We start from the raw sequence: 9,954 nt of genomic DNA on the forward strand, positions 1-9,954 counted from the left end.
AACCCAGAACATGGCACAGCATCAATGAACTTCAGCTGGTGAGGATGAGCGCAAATGAGAGGAACAGATCTGGCTTATATAGGGTTATAGTTCATTTCAAGGGTGCAGGCAGGCATGATGTCTTTGAAATAACTGATTGAAAACAGCCATGTGAAAGGAGAAACTCAGATACTGTAAAATTTGAGCCAAGCTGTTGTGTGTGCTGCCAAGAATCCATAGCTAGGCAGGCAGCCTGCTGAGCTCATGCTGACTTTCCCCTTCAGACCTGTATGGGGGGGGGGGAAAAAGCTGAGTGTAGGGAGAGATTACTCTGAATTTGCTCTTTTGGCTTCAGGTATCTTATCTGAGGAAGCAAAGTGTGTGATCAGCACAGAAAGCTACAGGTCCTGTGATTCATCACAGGATCCTAACTTAGACACTGAATTATTCTCTGGAGGGCTCCGTTGCTCTGCAGATGGCAGGGTGCCTGGCCTCTATCTCAGGGCATCAGTTTATGAACCAAGCTAGTTATTAGGTGCCAGAGAGGTAGCCATCTTTCCCTTGCTGCTTGCTCCTCTCAGTCTCAGGGAAGCCAGGGGCAGCTTGGTGACCCTGCAGCTGCTGCAGCTCTCAGCCCAGTGCAAAAGCACAGGCTGGGATTGTTTTTTATCACAGTACTGGAGACTGGCACCTGGGTATGGTGTTTCTTGCTGCTGTAATCTTGTGCAGGGGCAGGGCAGAAGCTAAGCAGGTAATTGCATCTGTTATCATCACTGGGTCCATTAGAGGTGGTAAATTGGAGTCCTCAGATGCCTGAGTCAGGCTGTGATGCCCTGGGTGAGAGCTGGGGTGCTCTGTGCAGTGTCATGAAGGGAGCTGAGGTTCAGCCCACTCTGACAGAGTAGTCCTGTGCATCCCCTGCTCAAGCACAAGCCCTTGCTCAGGGTTATTGGTACTCTCAGCTCCTGGAGCAGCTCTGTCCAGGTACCTATGCGCAAGGACTGGGGGTCTTGGCAGACAGCAAAGCTGAATCCTTTTTCAGGTTGCCTGACAGCAATGGCCAGCAGCCTCCTGGGTTGCGTTAACAGGAACACCACCAGCAGATAAGGGCAATGATTACCTCCCTGTCCTCTCCATTCCTTAGACTCCAGTTAGAACATTGTTTGGGGCTCCCTGCTACAACAAAAAATGAATAAATTGGAGTGAGCTCATGAGGGAGGGCAACCCCAAGAAACTCAGGCAGCTGGAGCACTTGCCCTGCAAGGAGAGACTGGAGGAGCTGGGCTTATCCAGCCCAGAGAGGAGATAGGTACTGAGGAGGCTGCTGTTAGGTCCTTCTGAAGCTATAAGTAGACCAGCAAAGAGCCAGGCTTGCCACAGAGGACATGAAGGAAGCAAGGTCAGGCTTGGCACACAAAATGTTTTTTCTCCAATTAACAGTATGTCAATTTGCAGCCCTTCTCCCATGTGAGAGTAGTTTGGATGGGAGGTTAAGTTGTCTGCAGAGGTTGTGTGGTCTTCAAACTTAAGAGTTTTTGAGATCCAGCTGGAGCAACCTGGTGTGACCTCAACACTGGCCCTGGTGTGAGCCCCAGCTTGGAGTAGAGGGAACCTTCTGAGGCTCTTTTCTGAACAGTTCTGCTGACCTGTGCTTCTGTAGGGCAGGAGGTGGCACTGGCCATGGGAGAGGTGGTGGGACAGAGGGCAGGTGGTGCTGTTGCTGCAGCTGTTGTGACTGCAAAAGCCCCTGTCGAGGGGAGGGTGGACACTGTAGCAGAAGCCTGCTGCCAGGGTGCCAGGCCAGGATGGTGGCATGACAGGCAGTGGAGGGAAATCTCCCTCCATTGAGCACTCCCAGGCCACACAGGTGCTCTGGGTGTTCCTGTCTACCATGGATTTGGCCTGGTTTGGGGTACCATCCTATTACTCAATGCTCCGTGCAGAGCTCTGGCAGAGCCTAAGTCTTCTGTAGCCTCACCTGCCCTGTCAGTCCCTGTGGGGATCTTGGGTGTTTCTGGGCACCTGTGTTTTGGGACAATCCCTTGGCTCTCAGGTGAAGCCCCTGCCTTAGTGGGGTCAGTCACCCAGCTTCCCTCCCCCTCTATCTGCCTCTGAAGGAGTGGGGCCAGGTCTACCTCCCCAGGCATCCTGCCCATCCTCTCAATCCGTTTCTTTCATGGAGGTGTTGTTGCCAAGGCGCATTGGCTGCCTTCCCACCTTCCCTTTGGAAACCAGGAAGGGGGGGGAGGAGCAGGCTAATTCCTTCCACGTTTATAACAGAGCACAGGAATGCTTCTGTTTTATGGCCACGGTTATAGCTCACTGAGGGAAGAGCTTTCTAACTGGATTGCTCTGACCTGGCTGTGAACTGTACTCATTTGGCCGAAAATGAGCATCTTGGGTTGTATGGCTGGGGGCTGCAGAAGAACCTCGTTTGAGGCCAGGATTGTGCTTTAGGAAAATCACACCAAGGGAGGAGGAAATAGTTTAGATTTTAATAAAATCCACTTACTGTTGTTCTTTCTTTCTTTCTTTTTTTAATTGCACAGCAAGTGCTCATCTCCATCTTACAAGTAAAGTCAATTGCACGCAGGGCTGTAGCGAATTGATTTGAGATCTGTGGATGAAAAGCAGCGAACGATTGCCATGCATTGTTACATTATGGATGCTTAAAGCATGTTGAGGGTGAGTATCCTCATTATTCCCAAGGAGAGGTCACTTTCCAGATCAGGACTGGTGCAAAAGAGGAAACCAATTTGGGAAGAAAGAAGTGTGAGAAGTGCCTTGGCTGTGGTAGGCTGTGCTGAGTTGTCTTTTGTTTTCTGGTCGGATGCTGGAGGAGAATTTTTTTTTCCTTGAGCTCCATCCGCTCTTGAGAAAAAGATGTACAGAATAAACCCATACAAATTTACTTTCACAGGGTGATTGCAAACTACATCCCACTGCTTCATTAACAAGGTATTCACTTTAATCACCCTGCTTCTGAACCAGTCCCCCTGCCCTGTAGGAGCAGCTCTTGGTGGCCTGTGTCCAAACGTTTCTTTTGCTGGCTCCTAAAGGGACTTATAAAGAAATTACAAACTTCCTCACAACCTCTGGAGCACCATTGGGAGACCAGAAGAAAATTGTTTGCATTTTTGTACGTTATGTTATACATTTCTCCAGCTGACTCCTTTCAGTTTGTCGAGGAAACTTACACAGCCTCGCAGGTGGTTTTTTTCACTCTTCTTCCTAAGAGCAGAAGTTGAAAAGTTTAGTCCTTGTGAGAGGGGCTTCCTCTACCGGTCCGCAAAGGGCCTGGATTTTGGTCCCAACGTGCCACACAAGCATCCAGCAGGAAACTGCTTTTCATCTGCTCCCAACTAGCTGTCTGTTAGCAGTGGTCTGGGGCCCCAGGGGTTAATTTCCCAAAATCCTTTGCTGAAACTTGTTAATAACTTCCATATGTACCCATGTGTGTGCACAGGAGGGGCCCCACAGCCTGCAGCTCTTGTAATAATCCTTGACTACGTCTGCCATAAGGGTCTGTGTGCCATTAGGGATCTGCCTGGGTGGATCACGACTCACCAAAACCCACAAGTTTGTGCAAACACATTTCAGAAAATGTATTAATATTTGGGCATCCTCAGTGCTTGGAAATGAGCTCCTCCTAGGCAGTCCAGCTTCCAAATCAAACCTTCTGTGTACACACAGCTGGCACTTGCTTTTGGACCCTGACCCTGGTGTCTCTCTGAAAACGCGTATTTATTTGCATCATTGGTCTTTAAACGTGCTGAACCTGGATGTCTTGGCTGGGGGAGTGTGATGGCTGTGTCTAATGGAGCTCGTTCTGCACCACTTCCTTAGCTGCTTGGCATCTGTAAGGTTGTAACAACTGCATGAGCCGGAGCTTTCTGCCTGCCCTGTGCTGCTGCCTGGTGCAAAGGCAGGGCTCCTGAGGGCAGCGTTCAAAGGCAGAGCGGCTGTCAAAGGCGGGAGGCGGGGGGGGGGAGATGCAGCAGAGCTGCTCTTCCACTCCTGAAGCCTCCCTGCAGAGCCGCCTGGGTCTCTGCCTGCTCCTGCTGCCTTGTGATCTCAGCTGGGGCTGGTGGAGCTGGGGTTTTGATTCAGGTGCTGCAGAGTAGTTCCAAGCGCCTTCTGTGTAAGGGCTGCCTTAGTAGACTCTTCAGCCAGAAGAAGAAATGGATGAGGTCCATGGCAGAGATCTGTGAAGCCTAAATGCCATGGAGTAGGTGATCAAGTAAGTGTGTTTTCTTACAAAAAACAGAGAGGCATGCAATGAAATGCTCAAGTGCAAGACTCAAATGAGGCAAAAGGAGATATTTCTTTACATGCTGTCTAACTTAAGCTGTGCAAGTTCTGGCCACAGGCTACTGGCCAGAGGAACATCTCTAAGGGTACAAAAAGGGGTTAATGGTGATTAACAGAGCACCTCTGGAGGAGAAGCTAAGCCAGGAAAGAGGGGAGAGGTGAGAGCTATGTGTAGCTTTGAGCTCTGTCTTGTTGGGCACACCTCTACTATGGCAGGAGTGTGGGAACAAGCCAGCCCAAGCTCAGTCTTAGGATCACCAGTGTGGGGTGCAGAGCAGGCCAGTTGAGCCAGCAGCTTAGCAAGGAATAGCTGTGCTGAATTCTGGCTGTGCACATTGCTCCTGGTACCTGCACTGGGGCTTCTCGAGGCACAGGGGGTGTCTGCAGGTGGCAGGGCTGTGCACCCACCTGTACAAGCTGCGGCTGTAGGCCCCAGCAGCTGTTTGAAGGCAGCCCCAGTGGGAGCAGCCTTCAGGCGCTTCCTCCCAGCTTTCATGAGCGGAAAAATTGGGACAACTATCTGATGCCTGGAGGCAAGCACCAGCACAGGCTGAAGAGAAAAACATTGCTGTCTTCCAGACTGAATGAGAGGCTAACTTATCTGCCGAAGTTATCAGGGGCAGGCCAGCATCAGCTGGCTAGGTGATGGCTGCAATAGCTTTGACCTGTCTTGGCTGGGACAGGGCTAAAGGGTCCCAGTGTTACTACTCTTGTGTCAGAAAGGAGCTCTACAGCTTTGGAAAAAGCTATGCAGAACGCCTTGAGTACTGGCAGCCCCCTAGATCTGCAGTTTGATTCATCCATCCCAGAGCAAACAATATACTTACACTTTTAAAGGAAGATTTTTTTGGCTCCTGAGCTGCCAGAACTCTCACCCTTTGAGCTGGTCCCAGATGCCACTGAAATCAATGACCAGATTGTCGCTTCCCTCAGAAGGTTTTGGCTTAGCCCCCTCCCTCCCTTTTGTCAGGCTGATGCAAGCAAACATGGGTTTTCCACAGTAAACGTAATCAAAACAAACCCTGCTCCCACTGGCTTGTGCAACAAATCATGCTGAGGGAATTGCTGGCATTCGGCATGATTAGCCCAAGCACAGATGCCTTCCAGCTCGTAAACAATAGCCTAAAGGACTGGAGGATCACAAACAAAGCACTTACAGACAAGACAGCATTTTCAAAAGGGACTTGAGAGCCTGGGTCCATTGGGGGTTTGTCTTTTAAGAAGAAACCAGAAGTAAACAAATTGACAAAGACAGCTCTGAAGAATCTAAGAGAATGGATTACTGGATGCAATACTCCAAAGTTGGGAGGAAAGTAAAGGCAGGGCAAATGGGTCCTTTAAAACTCTTCAGGAAAACCTGCCTGCAACCTTAGGGATGGACAGGCACTGGAAGCCACTCCTGTCCGTGCTGATGAGACCAGCTGAGAGGTGGAAGGGATGCAGGAGATGACCCTGCTTAATCTGCAGGAGAAAAGCAAAGCATCTCTTAAACAGCAACAAGGGCAACAAACGGATCGGGCAGCCTGCGTTGTGAGTTTTATGGGGGAGTTCAGTCTGAAAGGGACACTGTCAGCTAGTGGCAAGTTGCTGTGAGTTTCAGACTGAAAGCAGTTCAAATTCTGTAAGCCAGAGGGTTTGTATCATACTTCCATTGTTGTGTGGGTTTGGGGTTTTTTAATATGTTATAACGTTTTGAGACATGAGCTGAATTATTTGCAGTTCTGTCAGTTTTCTCCTGGCCCTGTCAGAGTGAAATAGGAAGTGCCCAGCTTCACACACTCCTGCAAGAGGCCAGTGGAGCTGCTGACGTTGATGGAGGTGCCTGCTCACTTAGATGCCACGGGTGAATGGGAGCTGCACTGGGAGCTTGACGGCATCACTGTGACTGAGATGGCACTGCTGGGAATGCTGAGTTGAGAAGGGCCCCAGCACCTGTCACACCTTCCATGGTTCTGAGCTGCATCAGAAGTGAGACCAGCAGGTCGAGGGAGGTGATTCTCCCCCTCTACTCTGCTCTGATGAGACCTCACCTGGAGTACTGCATCCAGTTCTGGAGCCCCCATTACAAGAGGAGATGTGGACATGCTGGAGTGTGTCCAGAAAAGGGCCATGAGGATGCTCAGAGGGCTGGAGCAGCTCTGCTATGAGGACAGACTGAAAGAGTTGGGGCTGTTCAGTCTGGAGAAGAGGAGGCTCCCAGGTGATCTTATTGTGGCCTTTCAGTATCTGAAGGGGGCCTACAAAAAAGCTGGGGAAGGACTTTTTAGGCTATCAGGGAGTAACAGGACTAGGGGGAATGGAGCAAAGCTGGAGGTGGGAAGATTCAGCCTGGACGTGAGGAGGAAGTTCTTCACGATGAGAGTGGTGAGAGCCTGGAATGGGTTGCCAGGGGAGGTGGTTGAGGCCCCATGCCTGGAGGTGTTCAAGGCCAGGCTGGATGAGGCTCTGGGCAGCCTGATGTAGAGTAGGTTGTCCCTGCCCATGGCAGGGAGGTTGGAACTAGATGATCTTTGTGGTCCCTTCCAACTCTGACTATGATTCTGTGCGTGCCAGGAACATGGGCACAGAGCAGTCCCCTTCACTTAAAAGCTTCGTTCTGAAAGGTAGCAGCTATTCAGACCTGAGGGCATGAACACTGGAACTAGGTATGTGCCAGGGCCCTGCTGCTAGACTTTTAGGTGCATCTAGGGTTGTTTTGGGATTCATGGAATCTCAAGCCTAAAACAATACAGGTGCAAACCAGATGTTTCAGGTAGTATCCATCCTCTAGGTTGAAACCCTTGTTTTGTGGTATTGGGTTGGGCAGGGAAAGACTGATGGCTCCTTTTATCTGTGGACTTCTGTGATGAGCTCTCCAGGGCACTGGGATGTGAGAACAGGGAGGCTGAAGAACAGGAGCTGAAGATCTTTTCCTGCTCTTGCAGACTGTGCAGGGAATTGGCCAGATACGAAGGCAGCTCTAATGTACGTGCTGAAATACCTAAAATAAGCCATGCAAACAAATCAGTCGTATGTTATCCAGATGGGACTGTTCAAATCCAATAATAGCAGTAAAGTGCTCCCAAACTCTGAGGAGAGAGAGATTATAGAAGGATCAGGTATAATTATAGTGCCTTATTATTGCCATTCTCATCATTCTTTCTAACAAAGCTTTTCAACAGGGTGAAAAAACTTCTTGCAGGAGGCCATAATGTGTTTGCTGGTGGTTTTTCATTCTTCCTTCCAAGGCAGTCCCTGTAAATGGAGTTAATAAATACTGTAATCATCTCAGACTATATGACTTTTGGGCAATACCTCCTTCAGCATCTCTCTATGGCCTTGACTACAGCAAGCCCTTCTGAAATGCCTTGCTGTTGCTATCACTAGTGAGAGCACAAGCAAGAATACATTGCTGCTGTTCTGATCCTGTCTCTGTTACATGCAGGGTTAAGCAGTGCCCTTAAAATATTAGTGGCTGCAACTGGCCTGTCTGTCTATGTACTGCTTTGAAGCTACAAGGATACAGATGGAATCACTTAGTAAATACTCTCTAGTTTGGAGGAAGTCATAGAGCCAGAGGTACATGTCTGCAAACTGTGCTCCCCAACCTGTATCCCATCTCCTCTGAACACCATCAGCACTTGTGACAAAGGCCTGGGGTTAGGAGAATCAGATCCTGGGCAAAATGAGCATGGAAAACATGCATCCTTGTTTCCAGGTTGGTCTTCTGAGCTAACACTACTGAGAGAAGCAAGAAGGCTTCCTGGCATTATTTCAGCAGTATCCTTTTCCGGGTCACTGCAGATTCCTGGAAGTATTGCCACTGAAGGAGCCTGACAGTGCCAGGGAGCTGTGCTCACCATGGAGGTGCAGTCCTGCAGCAGCTCTGCAACCCAGCGTGGACTCCCCAGGGAGGGGACTTTTCGCAGGAGGTAAGTCCCAGGCTGCTCTTCCACTTCTGCAGCTGCCCCAGCCTCTGAGTGACTTAGTATGGGGAACAAGTGTCAGTGAGTGTGGGCAGTCAGAACTCTACTGATGCATTTCAGTCTTAATCTGCAGTGCTCCCTGTGTGGTCCTAATTTGGTGAAGCCCTCTCACCTCTTTCAGCCTGGGCAGGTGTCTGTGCCTGTGTCATGTGTTGTGATGCAGGGCAGCATCTCTCCCAGGCTTTCAGACTCCATGCCCTACTCACCTGCAGATCCTGGGCAAACCAGGAGGAGAGACAGAGAAGTCTGAACAGACACAGCAGGCTTGGGGACAGGTTAGGTTTATTTTCTTAGGTCGGGAGGAAGTAGCACTTTGCTGAGATGTGTCTTTCTCTTTTCTTCTTCTCCCCTGAGCACCTTGGCAGAGCCTTGCTCTCAGCTCAATGAAAGTAGGGCAGAGTCTAACCACATTTCAAGCTGTCTGCTTTTTTGGATTCTGAGTAACTGTGATCTCTATCTGTTCCTAGAAAAGATTTAAACACTTATAAACCACAGCTGGGCAGAGATAATAGAAGAAGCAGTACTAGGGTGGAAAAGAATCTCCCCACCATGTGCAGAGGGGTGTCTGTGGGGAAGACAAGTTGCAGGTCCAGCTCTAGTAGAGGGTCTCTGCATGACTGCTTGGCTGTGGGAGAACACAGCAGGGCTGCTCTAGGGAAACTTCAGCAAGTGTTAGTAGCTAAGTGTGAATTGTGTGTGTCCATGGGGTGTTTTGCATTTTCCATCCCTATTGGACCCACATCTACCATCACCCAGTTTTCCAGGCAGGAGAGACCCCTTTCATTGGAGGGCTTGGAATGGGTTCAGGCTCAGTTCCAAATCTCCAGGCACACAGAGATTCGGAAATCTCCAGGCACACAGAGATTCGGAAAACCCCTTCCAGGTCTCCCCCTGCCCCACTGGCTGCTCCCAGTGCACTCAGCAGTGCTCTGCAAGGACCTGAAAAACAAAGCCCAGTGATGATTCTCTAGCATTAGGCCAAAACTACAGATCCTCGTCTTGTATTCCTGTCAGCCAGGGATGTAGACGGCAGGTGGGAAGCAGGGGGGTGGGGAAGGAAGAGGGAATTAAACACATTTCTTTATTGGCAAAAATCCTAGCAGAGAAGTGGTTCTTCCAGCAAAAGCTTTTTTCCAGGAGGCTTTATTTAGTTTGCATAGCCAGAATAGGGCCTGGTGGTGAAAAGGTGTTTTTCCACCCTAGGAGTGTGTGCTGAAACAGCTGTATCAGCCTGCATATTCTCCATGGTTCATGATAAAAGCACAGTTGAGGAATTAATAGAATAAAAAGGGGGAAGAAAGCCATGTTCATTTGCCAGTGAGATACTTAGCTACTTAATCTCTTCCAAGACCTCCTCCCAGGAGCTGGCAGTGGCCTGTTATAGAATGGTTTAGGTTGGAAGGGACCTCAAAGATCATCCAGTTCCAACCCCATGCCATAGGCAGGGACACCTCCTGCTAGAACAGGTTGCCCAAGGCCTCATCCAACCTGGCCTTGAACATCTTCAGGGAGGGAGCATCCACAACCTCACTGGGCAACCTGTGCCAGTGTCTCACCACCCTCACTCTAAAGAATGCTTTCCTAACTTCCAGTTTAAACCCATTACTCCTCATCCTGTCATTACAAGACCTTGTAAATAGTCCCTTCCCAGCCTTCCTGTAAGCCTCCTTCAGATATTGGAAGGCTACTACAAGGTCTC

Source organism: Pogoniulus pusillus, chromosome 15 (assembly GCF_015220805.1).
Source record: "Pogoniulus pusillus isolate bPogPus1 chromosome 15, bPogPus1.pri, whole genome shotgun sequence".
Lineage (NCBI taxonomy): Eukaryota > Metazoa > Chordata > Aves > Piciformes > Lybiidae > Pogoniulus > Pogoniulus pusillus.